Below are 25,981 nucleotides of genomic sequence, written 5' to 3' on the forward strand. Positions count from 1 at the left end.
ACTAATGGGCATGGGCGTAGGAGACACTACATTTCTGCTGGGGTCAAGGGACAGGTCAAGGACATCCTTGGGGACAGCTGGAGCACGGGTGTGGCTTGGCTCTAAAACCCAAAGCACGAACAGAGCTCTTAAAAGATGTACAACAGGCAAGACGTGTGATGAAATAACTATGATAAGGACTTTATAATGAACCTATATATATTTTTTCAACATTTCTCATTGTATCCCATAGATGCGATTATTTGACTGAATCGAGTAGCATTTTTTTAGAAGTATTTTTTTTAAACATCAGATTCAGGAATACCCCCATCCATGCCTGTGAACGTTGCTGTGAGCTACCCAAATGTGTCTGTCATGTTCTCTATCTCGACTATATTGCTATTAAATGTGGAAAAAAAGAATACTTTATATTAACCATATAGACCAGAATCTTTCGTAGAGCACAGATGCAGTACTGATTACTTAATTGTGCTCTCAAACTGAGTGGCTCATATTAAATATAGTGAAGTAAAGCGATAAGGCGTGCATCACTCAATTTGGTCAAATGGATAAGACAAGATTGGAGTCCAGGCCTGTATACTGTGCAGCTCTGAGATTATAGGGTTACATATTTTTCTCTTCAATTAAATACCAAAGGCTAGTGCTTTGTGTTCAGTTATTCAATTGTTGTTAGTCAATTAGTTTAAGTATACAGAGTTACAATAAAAATGCACTTATAACAACTTACATCAAACTGACACTACACACACACACACATATGTATGTCGGTGTAGTAATTAGATTTAAAGGTGTGCTTTTGTGTTTGGAATGCTCCTACAGACACCGACGATCTAACTCGGTCACAGAACATGTCTGTCTGAAATCATCCTGAGCTTTGCAAGAGTCTCCTAACTAAACCTCAAGCTCTGTTGGTCCACTGAGACATCTTTCTTTTTGCTCTTTACCTGTTGCCATTCAGCTGTTTATCCTCTCCGAAAATCAGGTTTTCTCAAGTAAGCCAAGCACGCAGTAACATTGACACGAAACAGCATTTCCTGCCTCCCCTTACTCTACAGGCAAGCCTCGCTTTATAAATAGAATGATATTAGGAAAGACTCAACATCTTATGGACTACAAATAAATAATAAACAAAACAAAGAGGTCATAAGAGCCCCCCATCCCTCCCCCAGTTTGCTACTCAAGTTACAATGCTTCAAGGAGATTTGGGTGATGTGCAGCATGGCTTCCACGAGACATGCTCTGTCTGCCACTGTTTATTCATCAACTCATATCTAAAAATGTAGGGTGCATTGTCAAAAAAGTCCATCCACTCCAAAATCTGGGGTGAGGGGGGAAGCCCCCCCCCCCTACATTTCTTATGCTCATGCTAGGTGTTATAATGCATGCAGCGCTCATTCACTAACATTACATTTAAACTGATAGCCACATATCACTGCTGCATCATACTAAAAATATTTGACAGACAGTATTGGCCATCAAATAAAATCCTTATAATTTAACTACTTCCTCATTCCTTTGCCAAGAATTCCACCTTGCATGTGAAAGCTGGACCCATCCACAAACCCCCATCAATGACTGTGCTATGACCGTCACGTTAAGCTGTGTCATGCAGTATTATTGCTATGATTATTAATTTTATTTCTAAAGCGCACAATTGCCGAAAAGGCGTCCTGGCACTAAACAGACTATTATGGTCAATCACATTATCACCCACAATTACCAAATAAACAGCCCATGTTTTAACTCCTTGGAAGCTGATGACGGAACCGCTCCGTCATCAGCTGCGGGTGTGCTGTGCTGATGACGGAGCGGTTCCTTCATGGCCCGCTCGGAACGCCTGCGCGGCGCGAATTCCGCGCCTGCGCTGGACGTTCCATTGAGTGGGGAGGGCCATGACGGAACCGCTCCGTCATGAGCACAGCTCAACCGAGGCTGGTGACGGAGCGGTTCCGTCACCAGCATGTTGCCGCCGCGCGGCTGCCCCGCCCCCTTAGCACTGCGGCGGAATAGCCGCCGCAGTGAAGGGGTTAAGAGATCTTCCAAACTGGCCAAGATCCAGCAATTTTTGCAAAGAAATTGGTATGTTGTTCCCCACGCGGACAGCTCTACCTCCAACCCGAGAGAGTATGTATTTACTCTGTATCAGAAAGCCAGCTTCTGTGGATCTCAGCTGGTGTCCAGGGCAGTGGCTCCTACACCTGCTCCATAAATAAGCAGGGCACATCATATGGACAGCCCTGTAGACAATGAAGAATGCTTTAAAAATAGTAATCTTCCCTACTGGTAAACAATTCAGCGTTTTCAGTGGTAGAGAGGCTGATGACATTCTTAGAATAGACAAGGCCAGATGCACCACCACATTTTGTATACAAGACAACCATTTGATCAGCATGGCGTATGGAAGTCTGGGCTCTCTATCTCATGTGATGTGGAAGCCATGTCACTTTTAATAAAACAAAAAACGCATTCACGAGTCACTAAATGAGAACGTCTAGTGTCCTGGCTCCATCTCAGTCTGTGTTGGGTGGCATAAAAGCCACCTAATTTGCAAGTGATGAATACAATGAATTAGCAAAAAATTACTGTCTCTGCATGCAAAGTTTGATGAGTATCACCTCTAAGGTCACTTAAGCCTCCAGAGGCCTAAACAAGACTGTGGGATAAGTTGGACCATGATTGGTTGAGGCTAGCACGCAAGACAGAGCTGCAGTATGTTCCCGGGTGAATTGGTATCTCACACTATGTAATGTGTATGAAGTGTGTGGATACTAAATATCGAAGTCAGGCTATACAGGGTACAAAATATTCGGAAAAAATCAAGGGTAAGTAAGACTAGATTTCTTTTACACCTAACTACACAATATTTACCTAAATGGAACCTATATCTTCAAGACAATATCTGAAACACGGTTACCTTTGCACTAGAGTCTAAGAATAACTAATCCTACTGACCACATCAACTGGTATTCATCATAAACACACAATCTCTGAGCCACTTCACATACACCATACGCACAAGGGAGGTATAATAGTAAGCCCTAGGTCACAATACAAAATTGTTAAAATAGATCTATTTATTGATCATTATATCAAAAAGATATACAAAAGAAGATACAAATTACTTCTGAAGTTAAAATGATTATACGCTCCATGATACAATCCGTTATAATGCTGGAACCATAGATCACTAATCAATTCTGTAGTATTGGGTTCTAGGGCACTCTATTGTCCTACTACCGATGTGTGTTTTGTTTATGACAAAGTGTATTGTCTTTTGTGTGTACTCTCTCTGTTAGATTGTAATGTTTGGTTATTTTATTGTGTCTTAGCTTTATGAATTGATTATAGTCTTTAGGTTGGTCAGACTACATATGAACATTACCAACAAAGTGTGAAAAAAATCTTTCTTTTTCTACACTCTGTGTTATGACAAAAAAAAGTTTCTTAAATAATACTTTTTAGGTTGTTTTTAACTTAAGAAGTAATTTGTATCTTCTTTTGTATAACATTTTGATACAATTATCAATAAGTAGATCTATTTTTACAATTTTGTATTGTGACCATGGGCTTATTATTATACCTCCCTTATGCGTATGGTGTATGTGAAGTGGGTTAGAGATTGTGTGGTTATGACTAATACCAGTTGATGTGGTCAGTAGTATTAGTTATTCTTAGAGTGTAGTCCAAAGGAAACCGCTTTTCGGATATTGTCTTATTGCACCCTATTCCTTTGGTTTCCAGAAGCCCCTCTCATATTCTTTACATAGATCTTTACGACATGCAGACGAGCAATTAGGAGTAGTAAATCTATACTCCCCTATATGCACTTACGTTTCAATACTATGTCCCTCAATAATCAATAGTCTGGCCTTGATATTCCTATATGTTGATATTCTTCAGGTCAATATTTAGTAGCATAATTGTATGGAGGGCCTGTTTCACTGGGTCATGTGATGTGTAAGGCGTATTCCTCTAGTTCACTGATGAGGAAGCCACTCCCTGCTATTGCTATAGCCCACAACAAAATGATGGCTGCTTCTCTGCATTATGCATGGAATTTGATATGCTATTTGCTATGATACATTATATTAAGTGTGTTTGCAGTGTCATCTCAACTTAGAAATTATACATTTCCTAGGATGTGAGATCCAACACAAAGGTAAACAATAATGCCTTAATTTCCTCTTCGGTCCATCACACAATAGTTAATTACATTTGTTGTATAAAACTGAACATGGATTTATAAAAAATGAACAAAATCACAGTGAGGCGATTGTGTTGGTACTGTTTTGCATTCAGATAGCCCTAGCTACCAATCCGCAGTCAATTTGAAATTAGATGTCTTAACCAGTCTGTTTACATCCCATGGCAACAAATATTCAAGGTGCAGAGGGACATTGTTTTAAGACTAACCCTTTCCCACCACAGGCATTTGAGTAGACCCACAGAAACACACGCACACTACTTCCGCAGATACACACACACTATGTGCACACAGACACATACATGCACACTTGCACACACACACAGATAGTTGTACACATGCATACTGACACAGATCTTTAAAATATAATGATTTCAGCACCATTGAAGCTTTTCAGACAGAGGTGGAACACATATGCATACTGGAATTTATACTGCATATGTCAGTCGAATATACACATTATCAACTCCAAACCACTTTTACTGAGTACGCTGCAGGATTCCAACATACTTTCACATCTCACAGTTTACCATCCTTTCCTGGTTATCTGATTTAAGCAATTTAAACAACACAAGAATAGTGATTAATTATTACACCTGTTGCAAGTGGCAGTTCTGCACATCAAATTAATATAACACACGTACACTCATAAAGCATGGAAGTAACACTGCATCTCCAAAATGGCAATATTTTCCAGCTTTTATGAACCAAGAAAATTTGGTTTAATTATTTTCTTTGGCATTGTATTTATATAATCTTGGTAATGTATATGAGAAAGGTGTCATTATGATTTGGCTTTGAGTCCTTTAATCTGCTTTAGGAAGCTTTATACGTGTTGTCAAAAATGTTACACTGATCGATTCTTTGAATGACTTTGTGTGATCACCCCACCCAGGGTATCATTTCCTGTGACCTCACTTCCCATCAAATCACTTCCTTTGATAGCAGTTCCCATGATGCCACTTGTGAAAGCTGAGTAACATTATTTTGTCCACTGTAAGTATGAAATTAGTGAATAAATGCCTGAGAAGAGTCAATTTCAGAACAGTTGTACAAAAATAACAGAATGCAATTTCCAGTAAGCATTATAGTATAGGTTCAGCAGGTGCCTTTAAAGTGGGTGAACTACATTACAATGCAGCAGAATGAAGATGTAAGCAAATAGTTGCTTATGGCGATGATACGATAGATGAGACAAGCTGGGGATATAGACCTATGTGGATCGAGAGGAGCGATAGAGCCCTATAATTGAGAAAAAACAGACCGGATCAATATTAATATCTAAGACAGCGTCTTCTTTCAACGAGCAAAATACAAGGTAAAGCAACTATCATGGATCAGCATACCCAATGAATACAGAATATTACCAGAGAGAGTAGAACTCTAAATAAAAAAGACAGTAACAAATAATTTATACAAGAGTGAAGAGAAGGATTCATAAGAACAAAATAAATACACAGAATATCGTATACATTTGAAATTGCGAGGACAAGATATCTGGATCTGTCCATAAAACACAGAGTCAAGATACAATTGTGGAATACAAGGTGGAAGGACTCTTTATTCTATTGTCCTGAAGAAGGTGGAAACAAACAGTTAATTCTACCGAAACGCGTCGACGCAAATACACAAGTTAAATCTGTAAACGGGACAATTGGCATAATGACAGAGACTTTGTCTTGAGCTATGTCCCTAGTTACGCATAGATTAACGCAATAAGGGTACATTCGTGTAGCCTGGTGTGGGTTCCTTCCATAACAGTCTTTTGTAGCATTATATGAATATAGGATGGTGCACCAAAAGAAGAGAAGTCCGTAGCACATGTACTTGAGTAGAAAAAGTTCCTTTATTGTTTAGTAATCTTTAAAAGGCCTCAGCCAACGCGTTTCGTCCCCAAGGGGACTTCGTCAGGGCTGATAAAACAGACATAAAAACGTCTTAAGTAAACACACATGTACATATACGTAATCTATTTACACAAACTAAACACAAAATTCGCAGGCAAACAAATACAGTCACATTGATACATAAATGTGGAACATCCACCAGAAACACTATACATATTAAAAGAGACTGAACAGCCACATAAAACAACATTTATGATTTGCATCCAGTTGTGTAGGCCTGGGAGTAGCCCACACAAAAAAAACAAAAAAACAAAAAACCAGTAGAAGAGAAACTCCAACTGACCAGTACCCCGAGTGAGGCACAGAAAAACGGGATGGCATCATAGAGAAGGAATAGAGAGAACAGAAAGAACGGAAAACTAGGGAGGAAGAAAGAAAGAGCACATGGAGAGCATAAAGGTAAAATTAAGAATAGAAATAATCATAAAGACTCTCCACCCAAAGGCCAAAGGAAAAACAATCAAAATCACACAAATGGTGCGTAGGACATGTGCGGTTGCCATAGAGAAATAACGCAACTGAATCAAGACAAGATCACACAATAAGCAAAATGAAGAAACTCACCAGAAAAAAATAAATATTTCAGATGAACCCAGGACGTGCTAATCCAAAGCTGCGCGAATCCACAATAAAGGTCGATATAGTTCTAGAAAAAATATATCTATATATGGCATACATAAACCGCTTAAAATATATGTGACAACAAAAACATGTATAGCCTGCCACCTAGCTGAACCAAGGCCAAGAATAACGGTCACGAAAGTCGGACACCCAAGTTGAAAGTGAAGCACAGGCAAAGCGCCCTCCCCTTACCTAATATACTATCCAAAAGGTGATGTGGTCAATAGAATGTAGGGACCAACGTTGTTGATGCGAAGAGTCAATCAAAATTTGCAAGAACAGTATAATAACCTTTTGAGACATAGAAAACAAACAAAAAAAATAGTAGAAATGCCCATCATAAACGGGTGTTTCAAGGATGCGAATAGACAAACAGACCATGTTTCCATCCAAAAGCAAAAATCCTCCTAATGAGAGAAGAGTTTTACCCATTGCCAGACCCAAAAATAAATACGCATTCGTACCCCGGTTGGTGGTAACGACCACCGGGCCCAGTGTATGACCAAAAATTGGCAGGGGCAAAGAATAAAATATGTTACCACCTCGGGTATTGTAGTATTATGTAGAATTTGTTGCCATAACATGTATGTTTTTTATTGTTTTTTTATTGTTTTATAATTGTGTATACAACACAAAATATTGTGTTTTTAATGTATATTGAATTGGATTTACTGTGATCCTATGATCATTTTTAATATTGCATATGCTGTGCTAAAAAATACATTTTGATATATTTTTTATATAATTTTTTACCTTTGGAGTTGTCCCATAAGTTTGATGTGTGAATGTGTGGCATGATTGAGTATACATAACTAAGAAATCCCAAGGGTAAATTCTTTTTAACTAAAGCAAATAGTTGAAAACATAATTTGCAAATAAATTGAGTTATGGGTTTCACTTTGGCATTGAATTAAAAATTCAAACAAAGTGCATTGAAGAAACACACCAACAATCATTCACAACTAACTTACGAGGTCCCTTATTGATAGTTCATAACAGTGAATGTGAAGTGTAAATATAGTTTTTAACTTAGACATGGCAGATTTTTAAGTTGAGCACTTAAACAGTAAATGAACACAAACATTACATCTGTGTACATTCCCTTACCTAAGTGGATGCATGAATAAAGTTTCCTTCAACAATGCTGTACCTCTCAATCTGATCTCCTGGTATTCCTTCATTGACTATAAAATGTGTCCAGCCTTGATTAGACAGGTTAGATTTCAGGGTTTCCTGCTCAGATTCCGTGGACTGTGCATTAAAGTACAAATTGTGCTGCTGCCTTTGGGAATAAGAAACTTCACCTCCTTCATTTGAGCAACTGTTTGTTTTCTCTGCTTTTCCTTTGTCATTTCGAACTTTTATGCACTGTAACACACTGAAAAATATAATGCAGACGATAAATATACTTGAAATGAAAGCTATGGAGATAATTAAATAGGAATCCAGGTTGGTGTGTAAGTTTTCCTCCACATTTGCATCGCTGTAGCCCAGTTTCACTTCTGGGTGATTCTCTATAAGTGAAACGGTAAGAGTTGCAGTTGCTGAAAGGGCCGGAGTCCCATGATCCTTCACCAGGACGATAAGCTTGTGTATTTCTGGGTAACCCTCTCCGAGAGAGTGTCTGAGACTGATTTCCCCCGTGTAGCGGCCAACGCTGAAAGGAATCCCCATTGTTGAATCCTTAAATTCATAGGATAGCCGCATCAATTGACCTTATTTTGGTCACTATATAACCAGCGTTCCCGGACTGTGGAACTAGGACCATCTCTGCAGAGTTAACAGCACTGGGTACTGTATAAAATATGTTTGGTGGATTGTTATTTGTATCTTGAATAAATACGGTCAAGTTGGTCAAGACACTAAGGGAAGGAGATCCAGAATCCTTTGCTTCAACCTGGAACCACAAGACCTGCACCTTCTCATAATCCAAAGTCTGCAGAGTATCAATGACCCCAGTCTCTGGCTGAACAAAGAAGAGACTCAGAATAGACACAGCATCCGCGCTGTTTTCTAACAAGGAATATCTAACGCGGGCACTGTCACCTGTATCCGGGTCTAGAGCCGAGACCTGGAGAACGTGAGATCCGGGCACATTATTTTCTGGAACACTGATCACATAAGACGACTCTGAGAAGGCGGGAGAGTTGCGGGAGAGTTGTCATTCACATCAGACACGGAAACCACAATGATCTTCATGGCGGATAGTGAGGGAGATCCTCCGTCTGTGGAAACGATTGTGACGTACTCAGAAGCTGCCTCACGGTCCAGAGGTTCCTTCACAGATAGGGAGTAGTAATTCTGGTATTTTGACTCTAATTGAAAAGGAAGATTATTGGGGATCTGGCAGCGGACCTGTCCATTCACCTCAGAATCGTTATAAGTCACTGTGAAGAGGGCAATGACCAGTCCAGGCTGGGAGTCCTCTTTCACTGGGCTGGAAAAAGAAGTAACTTCTACTTCTGGGGCATTGTCATTGACATCAACCAGTTCCACCACCACCTTGCAGTGAACGGTCAAAGACAATGGACCCTTGTCTTGCGCTTGCACATTGATCTCATGCAAGTGGGACTCCTCATAATCTAGGGGTCCCTGAACACGTATTTCACCTGTCTCTGCATTAATAGTAAACAGATGCTTTATGGTAGACATACCACGACTGCTGAAAGAGTATAGTATTTGTCAATTAGCCCCTTCATCTAGATCGGTGGCATTATTATTAACAGGGTGCCTGCAGCTGTATTCTCCGGCACCTTTACCATGTACACGGTTTTATCAAATACAGGAGGGTTGTCATTCGCATCCTGAACATTAATTATAATTTCTGACGTACCAGACCTCTTTGACTCTATGATTGTAAACCTGCTTTCACTCGCCGGGAACATGGGCGCGTTGTCATTAATGTCCACAATCTCCAACTCGAGGCGGTGAAATTCCAAGGGATTGTCCATCACCGCCTCCAGGCTCATCACACAGGCGGCGGCAGGGCTTCCCTGTCCAGTATTTCTTTCGTCAGTAAAGCCCCGCTCTTCATACTTACCGTGAAATACTGCCCCTTGGTTTTATAAGTCAGACGGAATTTCCGCCCGTACAGATCCCTCAGGTCCACGCCCAGGTTGCGCGCCACATTCCCCACCTCGGTGCCGGCTTCAGTCTCCTCCAGCACCGAGTAGCGGATCGGCCCTTCAGCCCGTCCCCCGCAGCAAAGGAGCGAACCCGTTAAATACAGAATTCCCGGAGCAATACACTCTCTGACTGCAAACCCCATTCCAAAAACAACAAGACTCGACCATCTTTGTCTCTCTCCAAGGGATGCTCAAATGATCTAACTGACGTCCACTCCTCATGCGCAGTATATCCCAACCATGACAACCCCGGGCTGCTCCGATCCCATTTGAAGCCCGATGAAACCAAGAAAGAAAAACACAAAAAAACATAATTGCCTGCCCTAATTATTTGGTCAACGAATAACAGCATCTAGTGTCGTTATTCGAATATTGCAGGAACATATCCCGTTAAAAGTAAAAGAACTGTTACATTTTGCATCTGATTATTTCAGCATCTTCTTTTGTTTAATAAATATAACTAACTAATACGTTTGTGCAATAGCCCTCTTTAAAGCTTCACATTTTAATCTTAACGTCTATGTCCCCTACCCCTTCAGTATTACGGGTGGTATGATCCCTAACAGGAGGATGCTTAAGATGGACCTTCCTATTACTTAAGTATAACAAAATCCCCTGACAGTGAGGAACGGACACTACTACGTTCATATCATGTGTACATTGACACCTAGTGCTAGTTTTGAAGAATCCGATGAATGTAGAGTCTGATATTTCACTGTATACAGGAGCCGATACAATTCAAAAGCCCACAAATATAACAGCAACACTAAAACTCAATTTAAAATATATATTATTAAATAAAGAATAATAGATCACCAGCACAAGTTGGTCAACCTAGAAATATCAACTCAATCGGCTCTACTTCTCTAGGAAAAAGCTTGCAGCCATTCTTGTTACACATTAAAGAGAACAAGAACGACCCCCTTATAACACGTAAGTCCAATCCTGTTATGACAGTAGCCCTACATTACCTGCATCAACCATGCACAAAGGAAGTAAACACAAAAAATCAACAGCAGAGTTCTCACAACTAAAAGATGAAAGAAAATCCACCAGAGAACATAAAAGAAGACAGACGACAACTAAACCCATCAGAACAAAATTATATCTTTCCAAAAACAATATAACTTACAAAAATAATATTCTAAACAGTAAGGCCATCTTCTTCAAAACAATATCGATGCCACCAGAACAAGCATCAAAGCTTCACAAACCACATTCCCTTATATTTTAAAACACAGATCTGAAAACGTAGCTGATATCTTTTCAAACAAAAGGAACTCAGTACATCAGAAATAATCTTCAAAACTAAGTTATGGCTTCACCTCACAAACCACTCGAGAAAAAAAATACACCAAAATCTACTTGAGTGCCAGAAAAGAAGCAACACACTCTGGCGCACAGCTTGGTGTAGTGCATGCTGATTTTGCAGTGTAGAACAAGCTCCCAGTGCTAAAAAACAGCACAAGCAGTGTGGCATGCTAGTTCCGCCCACACGCGGAACTCTGCAGAATCTCGCAGAGTTTTTATGTAACTCCACTGATATTTCAGAGAGTGAAACTCTGCAAGGTCGACCCACCACTATTGATGAACTGTTACTTGACAGATGAGTAACATCCATGAAACTCAGAGAAATGTGAGTTACACACAGATGAAAAAAGAGAGATATAAAGTGTTTGCTGAGATTTACTTTGACACACAGGACTGCACATATACATCATGGCTGCTGAGAACTACTCAAGGAGCCCTTCTGACACACGCATTCATCTGCTCACGTTCTGTTGTTGCTGTATGTTCACAGAAATTGTTTGCCACAAATGGCCCCGTTTGTTGTAATTTTTTCTGAAAGCACATGGTGTGTAAGTACGTGAAGAGGCATACTGGCATAATGCCAGAAATTTTGTGCAAAAAGCATAAGTAGAAATTCCTGACAGTGTGTGATATATAACACCAAAAAGAACCGGGGGTCTATAACGGAGCTTCAAGTACTCTGAGTTGCTGCAAAACTCCTACATAAGTGAGTTAGGCGCTAATAGAGCTATATAAGTCTCTATATCAGAATGTGTGCCAGGACAAACCTGTCGAAGGACCTACTGAGATTGTTGGTAAGACCCGTACAGAGATGTGTTGGATTCCCATCAAATAGGTATGTAGATCAAGTGTTCTCATTTGGTCATCCAAAAAATGGGGTGGTATGTCTCTTGATCAATGAGACCCATCCATCGCCCTTACTCAATTGGGTCGCACCATCAATCGCTAAGGTACCTATGAACAAATGATAAAGATGGGATCGAGTGCAGTGCAAAAATCAAAAGATGTGTGAGTTAAAAACAAGGGGTAAAAGGATCAATCTCCACCACCCCTCAGATCGCCCCCCTAGAATCTTTTTTCAACAACCCTTCTGTTTTCACTGAATTCCCCCCCATCAATCCGATCTCCCTAGTACAGCTCGCATCCCGGTTAAAATCAGGTTCCCCAAACGATGGCTGCCCACCCTCAGTCCTGCGCACAGTATGTCACTCCTTACCTGAATGCATACTACCTCTCTTGAACAGCTCATTCAGCACAGGAACTGTCCCGAGATCCTTCAAAGAAGCCATCCTTGTCCCACTATTAAAAAACCAGGCGCGGACCCAGCAGAACTCTCCAATTATCGCCCTATATCGCTTCTGCCTTACTTCTCTAAACTCCTCGAAGCACATGTCACCAGTTGCCTCTCCAATTTCATTGAGTCCTCTGGTTATTTGGAGCCTAATCAGGCCGGCTTCAGGCCGTCATTCTCTACTGAAGCCGTCATCCTAGCTGTCCTCGACACACTAAGGAGAAATGCCGACTCAGGAACCCCCCAGGCTCTCGTTCTCCTGGACCTCTCGGCCGCGTTCGACACGGTTGACCATAACATCTTGCTCAACCGTGTCGAACAGGCTGGCATCCAGGGCTCCGCCTTCAACTGGATCTGCTCTTTTCTATCTGACAGATCCCAAGCCGTCCGCCTGGGCCCCTACACAGCTCCCAAGACCCCCACAACCTGCGGAGTCCCCCAGGGATCCTCCCTGTCTCCCCTCCTGTTCAATCTGTACCTCCAGCCCCTACTCCTTTCACTCCGTAACTGGGACATTACAGTTTTTAACTACGCCGACGATTTGCAGATTATTTTTCCACTCAATTCTCCCAATGCAATAGATAATTTTCACTCTGCTATGCTTCATATCCAAGATTGGATGAACTCCAACCAGTTGAAGCTAAACCCCGGGAAAACCGAGCTCCTCCTCCCGGGCTCCAGCTTTTCTTCCTGGGGAACCCAGTTCTGGCCTTCCGAACTGGGCCCCTCGCCGATCCCTTCCACCTCTGTAAAAAGCCTCGGCGTAATTATTGATGCCGAACTCTCCCTCCGACCTCATATCGGCACCGTGATCTCATCCTGCTCCTTCCAGCTCAGGAAAATCCGGAAGGTCAGCCATCTGCTTCCCACACCTGCCCTGACCCAGGTTATCATCTCTCTTGTGCTTTCCCGTTTGGACTTTTCCAACTCTATCTATCATGGACTTCCAAAAACTCTCCTCCACCGCCTTCAGGTGGTCCAAAATCAGGCGGCCCGAATCATCTTTAAATCTCCCAAATGGCAATCTGCCAAACCAATGATACACAAACTTCACTGGTTACCAATTGAACAAAGGGTGGCCTTTAAGTTGGGCTGTCTCACGTACAAAGCCCTCAACTGCCCCAGCCCTGTCTTTTTGAGTTCCCTTATCATTCCTTACTGTCCAAACCGCAACCTCTGTTCCACCTATCAAAAATCACTTATCACACCCAAAACCAGAACTAACAAATTCGGTGGACGAAGATTTGCCTTTTTAGCTCCGAAACTCTGGAACTCCCTTCCTCTGAACATCAAATCAAGCAGCTCCCTCCTTCATTTTAGGAAGTTGCTTAAAACTTTTCTTTTTCCCTCACCCTGCTAACTCTGCACTTTACCTCAGTCCCGGAATTCGATGTCCCATAGCGCCAGGAAACCCATGGTGTCAGCGCGCTCTACAAATTTCATTTAATAATAATAATAATAATAATCAATAGGCGAAAAACTCTAATGTAATTTGTCCTTTCCCTCAAACAAACAAGAACAATGCAGAGGAAGCAGTCTAAACATATAACTGCATTTACAAGGCCAACATGTTTCAGCCGGTAGGGACAAGATCCCATGGCTTTCTTCAGGGCCAGAGTTCTAAGCATTAGCTACTGCATACATAAAGTGAACGTAACGACAATCTGTAAAGGATATACATAAATAGTCCAAAATCGTGTTCCTCTGTACCAAACGGTGTCTCTTACATCTGAATAGTACAGGGAGTGTACCTCACCTCTCCTGGAACCCAGCTCAGGAAAAAGGAGGCCCCGCTCTGTCCGGCGTTGTCTCATTGCAGGACCCGAGCTTCGTGGCCGAGCTTTGGACTATTTATGTATATCCTTTACAGATTGTCGTTACGTTCACTTTGTGTATGCAGTAGCTAATGCTTAGAACTCTGGCCCTGAAGAAAGCCATGGGATCTTGTCCCTACCGGCTGAAACATGTTGGCCTTGTAAATGCAGTTATATGTTTAGACTGCTTCCTCTGCATTGTTCTTGTTTGTTTGAGGGAAAGGACAAATTACATTAGAGTTTTTCGCCTATTGATCCTTTTACCCCTTGTTTTTAACTCACACATCTTTTGATTTTTGCACTGCACTCGATCCCATCTTTATCATTTGTTCATGGGTACATTAGCGATTGATGGTGCGACCCTATTGAGTAAGGGTGATGAATGGGTCTCATTGATCAAGAGACATAGCACCCCTTTTTTTGGATGACCAAATGAGAACACTTGATCTACATACCTATTTGATGGGAATCCAACACATCTCTGTACGGGTCTTACCAACAATCTCAGTAGGTCCTTCGACAGGTTTGTCCTGGCACACATTCTGATATAGAGACTTATATAGCTCTATTAGCACCTAACTCACCTATGTAGGAGTTTTGCAGCAGCTCAGAGTACTTGAAGCTCCGTTATAGACCCCCGGTTCTTTTTGTTGTTAGGATTACAGTTAGGAGGATACGAACTGGGCAGGTCTTTAAATTTTCCTCAGACCCTTCTTCAATTGTTTGTGTTTTAGTGTGTGAATTATGCCTGCATAATTTCAATTTCATCCAGGCATCATTGTAGCCTGCCAATTCCACCCTTTTAGTTCTGCAGCTCCAAAATCAGATCCACAGTACTGAAATGGCTGATGGAAGAGCAAACTCCTGTACTGTTACTTTGGTGGAATCATTTGGCAATCCCATTATCAATCTCATTGGCTTACATTTGTAATGTCTCAACTCGGCTTTGGCAATAGGAAATAGAGTACAATTGTAATTCTTTTCAGATGATGTGACAGTAGATTGCTATTTTTTCCAAACATGGATTACATCAACTCTAGATACTTTATCTACCTTAAAACCATATCGTACAACTACCAAAACGTATGCCCCTTGGTTCACTCCTAGCCTTTTAGCATTAAAGAGTCATAGGCTACAGCTTAAGGTAAATGGCATATGTCTTTAACAGTTGCGGATAAAGAAGCCTACACGGCCTGTTTAAAGTCATACCATAAAGAGATTAGATTTGCCAAATCAGCCTATTCAGCATCTAAGATTGCATAAACTAAGCTTTCTAGCAAGGCCATATTTAAGATTGTAAATTCCATGACCTTTCCAGCTGCAGCTACACAACAAGTTAATCATTCTCAAGCTACTTATGACTCTCTGGCACTTTACTTCAAAGACAAGATTATACCATAGACAGTTCTTTTGGCGAACCCATGTTTGCACCTATTCCTTGCAACACTACATGTGACAGCCTGGATCTGAGAGAATTTTCTCTAATTTCGGACCAAGAAATGCTATTGAATGAATGTTCTTCAGTGTCACCCAAAGATCCCCGTCCTTCCACCATTCTAAAATTAGGGGCCTCTACAGTAGTGAACTTTCGCTGCACCTTACTAAATTCATCAGTTGAATCTGCATCGGTTACAGTACCTTGGAAACCAGGCACGGTAAAGTCCAATCTGAAAAAACGTAGTACGGATTAGTTAATTCCTGCTAATTTCAGGCCCATTTCTTTGTTGCCAGCCATGGCTAAGATGCTGAGTCACATATAAACTCTTTACTCACAAAATTGTTAGACACCAGAAATCTCTTGGATGCCACACAATGTGGTTTCCGGACAAGTCCTTAGTAAGAATCATTACTCCTCATGGTGACAGAAAGCCTGAAACATCTGTTAGATATCAAGGGCACAGCTGCCCTCACATTATTATTATTAGATCTCTCAGCTGCCTTCAACATTTCCTATAAGACTCTTTTGCCTCATCTGGATGATACTGGTGTTGAAGTTCCTGCTGTAGATCAGCTTTTGGATTTTTAGATCACAACAAGTGGTCAGACTCCTTACTTGTTCTTCCACCCCTGTTCCACAGGGCTCTGCATTAAACCTGACACTCTTTAATGTTTATATGGCCCCTTTGGCCAAACTCATTAAAGCCTAAGGCTTTGAAGTGTTGTTCTATGCAGATGACACTCAACAAATAGCCCCTTTATATATGAATGATGGGGAAACCAGACACAAATGTAAACAATATATGATATCAGTTGCCAATTGGATGACATATAAAAACAAACCAAAAAGAAACTCCAATAGGATGGAATGACTAATTATTGGTCTCAATCATCAAATTGGGGGCTTGGGTGGTGGGCAGGTGATTTGGGCTCTCTCCAGATTATGACAGAATCTGTTTGCAACCTGGGAGTCAGATTCGATTCTCAATTATCATTTTGGGAACAGATCCAGTCTGTAACTGCTACTTGCTTCCGCTTGCTGAAAACTCTATGTAAAGTCCTTCCTTTTTTACCTTTCACAGCCAGGGAAACCATGGTTCAGGCGTTAGTCACTATTCAAATTCCCCTACATTTAAGAGCTTCAATAAACTCAGACATCAGACTATCCAGAATGCAGTGGTGAGGCAGCTACTTTGGATCCCTAGGCATAGTCCTGTTTTTTTTTTAAGACTGAAGAATCTTCATTGGCTGCCACTATCTAAAGAAATTTAATTTTAGATGGTATCTCATAACCAAAGTGGTGTTTATAAAGCTGGACGACTAGTCTGCAGAATAATTATTTCTTCCACACTCCTTGAAGACCCTAAAGCCAGCAAAGGTTTATGTCCTACAAACACGCAGGTTTCAACAGATTTGACGGGAGAAAGCTCTGCAGCATTTCTGGGTATTCACTTAAGAAAACACAGGTTACACTAAAAAACCTGTTGCCAACTCCCCCCCCCCCCCTACCCCCTGCCCATAAGCAGCCAACCTGCGGACCCCCTCCCTAGGCCACGTTTTGCCCAAGGGACTCCATCCATGGGACCCTAGATTATATTTATGGGGAGGAGGGTACACAGTTTCCACCCAGGCCAATTTCGACCCTGGGGATCATATCCCCTAAGGCCCAGCACATGTGTGGGAGAGGTGCACATGTTCCCCTCTCTGGGCTAATTTTGGGGCCCAGGGACCCCATCCCCTGGGATCTGTCAAAATGTTTTCAGGGAAAGGGGTATGTGGCCTCCCTCCCGGGCCGTTTATGGCCCCAGAGACCCTATCCCTTGGGGGCCACCATTAGATTTATGGGGGTGAGGGGCACACAGCACCCCTCCCAAGGCTGATTGGTCCCTGGGGACCCCATCTCCCGGGGTCTTGTCATATTCTAAAGGGGTGGGTTACACACAGCCTCACTCGGCCTGAGGACCCCATACTCCTGGGCCATGTCATTTTTTAAATGGGGAAGGGGCACACAGCCTCCCTCCCCAGGGCCAATGTTGGCCCCTGGGACTCCATCCCCAGGGGCCTGGCCAACTAAGCGTGGTTGTCCGGGTGCCCACTCAGGGCACCACCATGTCTGTTTGGGGGACTTAAGGGGGAGCCCCATGCCCCACAGCCCCAACCAGCTCCCCACATCCAGCGGGAGCCAGCATTGCTAAAATGCCAAAAATGCTGCTCTCTGCAAGCGGGAGCAATATTCAAATTGGCTTCTCTGCCTTAGCTGGCGGGAACATTCTTAAAGCTCCTACTAGCTGGGAGCAGACTCCGTGTTTGCCTTCACTTAGCAGAAGTTTTGAAATTGCCCAAGCCAATGAGAGCATACAGAGTGGGCAGAGCAATCGCTACGTCCTGGGGTGGACACCCCAGGACATAGCAGGAGCTAGTTATAGGGGGAGAGGGTCAACATGTCCATTAATGATGCAGGAAGGGATGCCCGCCATTCCCTCCCTTTTCTAATTACAGGCAGACCCTGGGGAATGGAAACATAAGGGCAAAAATCACCCCAGGAAGGGGGGCTGTGTAGCCCCCTTAGCCCATTTTTTAGTAAATTCGGGTCCCGGGGGATGGGATCCAAGGGCCAAAATTGGCCGGGGAGTGCCATGTGCCCCTCCCACTTTTATAAGACCAAGCCCTGGAGAATGGGTTCCCTGGGACCGAAAGCAGCCCAGAGATGGGGGGGGGGGGGGGGGGGGGGACTAGTTTCCATAGGAAAATAGTTTTTTGCATTGCCAAGACGTTAGCACTATCTGATAAATCCTCAGAATATTTTCAAAACTCATTTATCACTCACTCAGCTGCTGTCTTTAAAGTTCTGGTGTGATCTGTCACTTTATGGATGAGTGAGTGGTTGTGCGAGTACTTGGATGGGTCTGTGAATGGGTATGAGACTGGTGTGTGGGTATGTGAGTGGGTGTATGAGAGGTTGTATACAGGTGTGAGTAGGTATGTGAGTGCTTCTGTGTCATGAGTGATGTAATTCAAGATGTTACTGACCTTGTCATGAGTGATGTAATATGTGAGGCCATAAGCAGTTATAGTTAGCTAAAGTAACTATAACTACTGAATTTTACCTGGTATTGTACACATAAAATCTGAGCCTAACTATAACGTCTCTGTAACCTTTGTTTGTTCTAGTGAATCTCTCTCTCTCTCTCTCTCTCTCTCTCTCTCTCTCTCTCTCTCTCTCTCTCTCTCTCTCTCTCTCTCTCTCTCTCTCTCTCTCTCTCTCTCTCTCTCTCTCTCTCTCTCTCTCTCTCTCTCTCTCTCTCTCTCTCTCTCTCTCTCTCTCTATATATATATATATATATATAATATATATATATATATATATATATATTTCGGCTTTGGGTTCGCCGAAGAAACGCGCCAACTGACATTGGGAGAACGATCCCGGGAAGGACCCTTCTTGGATTACAAATATATATGTATGTATTATGTATCCATATAACCAAAGTATATCTGGAGGTAAGTATAGTAAAGCATTCAAAAAAATGGGAATGGACACTTGTAACTACGTGAACATAGGTTAAATTGAATCACCCTCATAAACGCTATGTTATTTGTGCGGTGTATATCGGTTCTCCGCCTCACATACACATTATGGCATAGTCAGTGGGTGTCCAAGAGTGCTGTATGCCTACCTCATCCTGAGGCAACCTCTGGTTCGTGTAGTAGTGTCCAGAGAGATGGAGGACCCCCAAACAATAGGAGTAAGTGAAGGTGATTATTAAAACACAAAAAAACTCACCAACAGAGCTTTACTATAAAAGGTGAGACTTTGTTATTAGAAATTGTGGGTATAACTTAGAATTGTGTTACTTGGTCTAGTACCCCCACAACTGTATGTTATGTTTCTCTGTGTTTCTTTTGTCTCTACTGCAGGAAATTAGAACAAATTAGAAACTGTGTGTTAAGATTAACACTATTGATTACTAAACAAGTAGTGTAAGTAAATGAATGTTATGTGTGTTTTGTCTGTCCTGACGAATGCTTCGTAGACCCGGCTGGGCACAAAAGGAGCAGAAACATGTCGACGTTTGCTGATAATTTAGTATAACAAGATCAAGTAACACGATTCTAAGTTATACCCACAATTTTTAATAACAAAGTCTCCCCTTTTATAGTAAAGTTCTGTTGGTGAGTTTTTTGTGTTTTAATAATCACCTTCACTTACTCCTATCTTATGTGGGTCCTCCATCTCTCTGGACACTACTACACAAACCAGAGGTTGGCTCAGGATGAGGTAGGCATACAGCACTCTTGGACACCCAATGACTATGCCATAACGCGTATGTGGGGCGGAGAACCGATATACACCGCACAAATAACATAGCGTTTATGAGGGTGATTCAATTTAACCTACGTTCACGTAGTTACAAGTGTCCATTCCCATTTTTTTTGATTGCTTGAGATATTGATTTGGGGAAAAGAATGGACTCTAAATCCTCCTCCCTACCAGTTGATTATAAAGGTAAGTATAGTAAATCTGCAACGATGCAATAAAAGTATATAAAATACAATACTTGTAAAACTGCATCCACTATTGGTTGTTAGTGGTTTGACATCATTAAATAAAGAAAATACATATTTCTAAAAACAGAGAATAACTACTGTATTGCCATCTTTTAGCTAGCAACACTTGTTTCTCTTAAGAAATGTAAAAAGCAAACAGCATGATTGAGCAGTTGGCAGTGTTTACATTTTATATGCATTACGAGTACAATTCTTTTAGTCCTTGTTTTATCTTCATTGTTATTGCCTTCAATCAGATTTCATGGTTTGAATGCTATCTTACTTACCAAACATTAAAAATAGGTACGATCATCATAAAAATCAAATAACGTTATTTCTGCCATGTTGTTAAAATCCAGGGCTACCTTTGAGAGGATGTCTCTATGAATCCTGGAAGGGCTCAGCCTGACCATCCCCTACATACTATTTTATGCGGACACATGTTTTATAGTGGCAGCCCATGTCTTTGTTTACACAATGCTGCTGAACTTTCATAATAATCCTCTCAAATCCTCTTATGGTAGATGATGAACCCGCCCGCTGTGCAGTGCTAAACTGAAATGTTTTTTCATATTCAATATATATTTTTTGAGAGCTTCATGCAATTTACTGATCAGACTAGAAAATAATATTCCTGTGCCTTTAAGTTTCACGTCTGCATGTTCACACATATGGCAGTATGAGAATGACAGGGCACAATGCTTCAGTTTACTTTTTTTGTCAATTGCTTAACAAAATGTTTTGTCATTTTAACACTTGACAGACTCTACATAGTCTGGACTATAGCTCCCCAAACCAGCTACTATTTATGTACAAACGCACTACTGAAATATTCGTTTTTATGTGAGTTTAATGAGTGCTTGTGGGCTTTTGCTACTGTATTATAGACTGTGCCTGCACCCTCTACATGTGCAGCCAAAAGCCGCCTACTGAGGTTGCTAACCAGCAATAAACTCTACCCAAACACAATAAAGCAGCACCTCATTGTTGTGAAGAAACGAGGTCCTCAAGATAGTTGGTTCCAGGATAAAGATTTAATGGTGATAGAGGAACAGCTTAACATCCACAGGGACCGGCAACAAGCGCAGTCAAGCTCCAACTGACATACACAGAACCCACCACACAGAAGCTTGGTAAAACATTCTAAGTTCTGATAAACCTGTGTGCTGGAAAGCACACAGGTAGCATATAACACACCTCCCTCCATTGAGAAAAAAAAAAACAAAAAACTAAGAACAAAAATAGTCTTTCATTTTTACAGGTGGATGTGAAACACGTGAACTTTTCCTGATTACACAATCAGTAAGTCCTTGGACAGAGCCAACACGACCAACAGGATCATTGTCAACAACGCCACAATCACCTAAAACTTCAGAAACATCATCAGAGTTGTTGACAAAATCCTGCGAATCGAGAATGGCGACCAAAGGTTCATCAGAACAAACAGAATCATTAGGCAAAAATTTTGAGAATCTTGCCAGGTACAAAAATTATCCAAAAAGTTCTAATCATCATCTACATCACTCACATGGGAAGAAGATTTTTTAGAGTTAAAAAATGACTTGTCAGACCTAACAATAGATACACGCCTAAAATTCCAAATTTCCCCCCTTCAACACGAACAGCTTTGCTGAAGACCTCAATAACTCTAACAGGATCAGACCACTTAGCCCAATTTTTAGAAAGAGAACTTCCAAATTTCACACGAACCAAATCACCAATTCTGACCTTGCAGTTAGATATCTTCTTATTCGAACATTTACCCATTTTCTCTTGATAAGTCTTCACACGTTCTCTCACTTTCTCAATATCAGGACCAGATACAACTGATTTGACAGGTTTTAACCACCAGGGCAACAATTTCGAACCAGCTTTGCGACCCCTCAATAATTTAAAAGGAGAACAACCAGTAACAGAATTAGGGGAAGTCCGATAGGTAAGTAAAGTAGCACGTAGTGCTTTCTTCCAATCCAAATCATTCTTAACAGCTAACTGAATGGACTCCTTGACCACTCTGTTAAAACGCTCAATTTGACCATTGGCCTGGGGATTATAATTCGAAACTCTCTTGTGAATAATACCATGCTGTTTAAAAAACAATTCAATCTCCCTACTGATAAACTGTGTGCCATTGTCAGAGATAATCTCTGAAGGAAGACCCTCGCGACTGAAAATGTTATTTAAAAAATCAATAACTTGGCTAGAAGTAATCCTTTCAACAAACTTGACCTCCAGCCATTTTGAGAAATAGTCAATCAAGACTAAACCATAAACCTCTCTACAATCATGCAAATTCAATGGACCAATGATGTCAATCCCCAATCTTCTTCAAGGGCCTTCTGAATATTCACTGGGAGTAACGGAAGTGGAAAGGGGTTTAACAGTCTTATCACTATTGGAACAAGAGGGGCAGTTCCTAACCCATCTATCAACAACAGCATCCATTGAAGGCCACCAATAGTATTCCCGTAACCGCCTCTTAGTTGTAGACATGCCCATATGGCCTTCATGAGCAATTCTAATCAAATTTTCCCTGACAGAAAAAGGAGGGGTGATTTTGTCACCTCTGGTGATAATATTGTGAGAACACATAAGTTCATCACTGAATTTAAAGAAAGAACTCAAATCACCTGAAAGCTTCCTTTCTTCAGGCCATCCACACCTTAGATAGGTATCAACAAGACCAAGAATGTCATCCTCCGACATAGCTTTCACCCAAACACTCTCTGAAATAGCATCCAAATCATTCATATTGATGTCTTTCATGGTGTAAGCTACATCACATTCTTCAAAGTGTTCATCATCCTGATGAGGCAAAGCCAACCTAGACATGCAATCAGCATGCACATTGAGTCTACCAGGAATGTACTCCACGGTACATTGATACTCTTGTAGCTTGGCTGCTAACCTGGCCAAACGAGCTGTTAAAATCCTACCACCACCCGCAGCCAGCATATTAACAAGAGGTTTGTGGTCAGTTCTAAGGACAAATTTGGTACCCCATAAAAACTGTCTAAAATGCTGAGCGGCCCAAGTACAAGCCAACAATTCTTTCTCAATCGTTGAATAATTATACTCAGCACCTTCCAATGTTCTTGAAGTGTAAGAGACAATGCACTCCTCACCAACACCTCTTTGCAGAAGAACTGCTCCTAGACCAGTATTGCTTGCGTCAACTGAAACAATACATTCTTTTCCCACAACAAAAGGTTTTAAGAAAGGAGCAGAACAAATTTCCTTCTTTAACTCATCAAACTGCAGTTGCTGTTCATTACCCCAGGAAAATTTAGCATTTTTTTCAGTAATACACGAAGAGAAGACACTTTAAAGGCATAGTTTTTAACAAATTTTCTAAAATATTCAGTTAAACCAAGGAAGGAAAACAATTGGTCTTTATTGATTGGAGCAGGAGCTTTGGAAATACTGGCAATATGATCAAACTTGGGCCCTAAATACTCAACTTTCCGTTGTCTGAATTTACCATTTGAGAACTTAAGCGTTAACCCTTTCAATTGTATGTTTCCTAAAACAGCTTTCAAGTTCTCATCATGTTGTAATTCATCACTGCCAAAGACAAGAATATCATCTTGGAATGCAATAGCTCCCTTACAGCCTTCCAACATTTCTTTCATTAAGCGTTGAAAGACAGATGCAGCACTCGCAAGACCGAAAGGCATACGTAGGTAGCGAAACATACCCTCAGGTGTAACAAAAGCTGTCAAATTCTTGGATTCCTCTTGCAGTACAACCTGATGATATGCGCTAGCACGGTCTAAGGTAGAAAACACACAGGCACCTGAAAGGGTAGAAATAAGTTCATTAATTTTTGGTGAGGGGTGCATGTCCGTCCAAGTTTCCTTATTTAAGCTGCGAAGGTCCACACATAAGTGGAGCTCGCCATTGGCTTTAAGGGAAAGAACAATGGGGGAAACCCAAGGAGAGGACTCAATAGGTTCAATGATGTTGGCTTTAACTAAATTATTAAGAATATCTTTCAATTTATCGCGATAGGCTAAGGGTACATTTCTAACCCTATGCCTAATGGGAATAGCATTGTCTTTAAGAATAATTTTGTGTTTGAATTGGGCATACTGACCTAATTTTTCCTCGAATACTTTGGGAAACAAATTCTTAATGTTATCAACAAATTCGCTATTACTTGAAGTAACAGACAAAATTGGCGGCGAAAAATTAGAATCAATGTACACTGGAGGTGAAGCATTAGGATCTAGTTTGATTCCCATCTCTTTTTGATGGGGCCAACCGAAGATAGACTCTCCTTTACGAGCAATGTAGATTTTAGCATTAGTAGACCTGTCTTTGAAACTTACTTTGGCCCAAAAGAAACCAATTAGTTCTATTTTGTGTCCAGTATAACCTCCAGGTTTGATATCAGGGTTAAAAAATTCAATATTAGGCCATAATTCCTCAAACAGATCCTTGCCAATAATAGAATACCATGCACAAGAGTCTACTAACATAGAAATCTCTTTGCTGTCAATCTTGAAAATACTAGAAGGAAAACGTTTGCAGTTATCTGAAGAGATACATGAAATACAGTTGAATTCACTAAATTCTTCAACTAACTTTGTCATCAAAAGAAATACAATTTACTTTTTGAGACGAACAACACATTTTCCCAAAATGTCAAGACTTTTAACATTTGACACAAATCTTATTTAAGGCAGGACAATTCTTAAAATTCCCCACATGTTCAAAACTACCACATCTATAACATATTATAAATGTACGTCTATTATTAAATTTATTTTCTTTCAGAAAACTATCTTTTTTGAAGGTAGAAGGAACAATTTTCCTCTGAACTGGTTGACTTTTGACGAGTGAAACCTCAGGTATAGATTTGTGTATTTTAACTGAAAGGCTTTGGCTTTGACCTCTTATTTCAGTAACAAACTTTTCTGATTGTTCAATACCTTTTGCTATATTTACTACAGACTTAAGTGAAGTCTCAGTACCTAACCACAATCTTTCTTGTATTTTCTTGCTTTTGGTTTTCATCATTATTTGATCTCGAAGAACCTGTTCATAATTGATAGTGTCGAAAGCACAGGATCCAGCTAATGCACGGAAAGCAGAAATATAATTCTCAATGGATTCATTATCTTTTTGAGCTCTTGAATAAAACTTAAAATGCTCCATGACAGTATTGACTTTCTTCCCAAATCTAATAGTGAGTTGTTTAACAGCAGTCTCAAACACATCAGTTTCAGCATCAGAGTCTTCTAATGGAGGTAAATCCGACAATTCTTTAAGGCCTTGACCTCCTAAAGACAAACGTAAAAGATCTAATTTCCTTTTAGAAGAACATCCATCTTCTTCGAGAACATTGACATATGCTAAAAACATGGGATACCATAGATCCCAATCCATTTTAGGATCCCCAGCAATAGGTAAAAAATGGGGTGGTACCATTATATTGGACATGACAACAACTATTAAATAAAATGTGATAATAACAATGAAAAAAAAATAGAGTACTTTGTGAAAATATTGAGGGGATCTAAATAAAAAAAAAGTTTTAACAAGAGTACACACCAAGCGTGTGTATCGCTGTAGAAATGCTGTGAAATGCTTTCGTGGAATTTAGTCTTTAAAATGAGCACATTGTTGAAAATGAACAAATCATCGATTCATGAAAACTTCCCAATCCAAAATGGCCGAAATGTGAAGAAGCGCGATGATGTCACTCCCACAATGCTTAG

General features: G+C 40.9%; 1 protein-coding gene and 1 pseudogene across 2 annotated transcripts in view; both read right to left on the reverse strand.

Moving 5' to 3' along the window:
- Positions 1–25,981, reverse strand: part of LOC147702773 (protocadherin alpha-C2-like) — an 868,304-nt gene that overhangs the window by 544,580 nt on the left and 297,743 nt on the right. The window lies entirely within an intron of this gene.
- LOC147702776 (protocadherin alpha-5 pseudogene) lies at positions 8,423–9,683 on the reverse strand (annotated as a pseudogene).

This window comes from Lissotriton vulgaris, chromosome 7 (assembly GCF_964263255.1).
Source record: "Lissotriton vulgaris chromosome 7, aLisVul1.2, whole genome shotgun sequence".
In the NCBI taxonomy this organism is placed as follows: Eukaryota; Metazoa; Chordata; class Amphibia; order Caudata; family Salamandridae; genus Lissotriton; species Lissotriton vulgaris.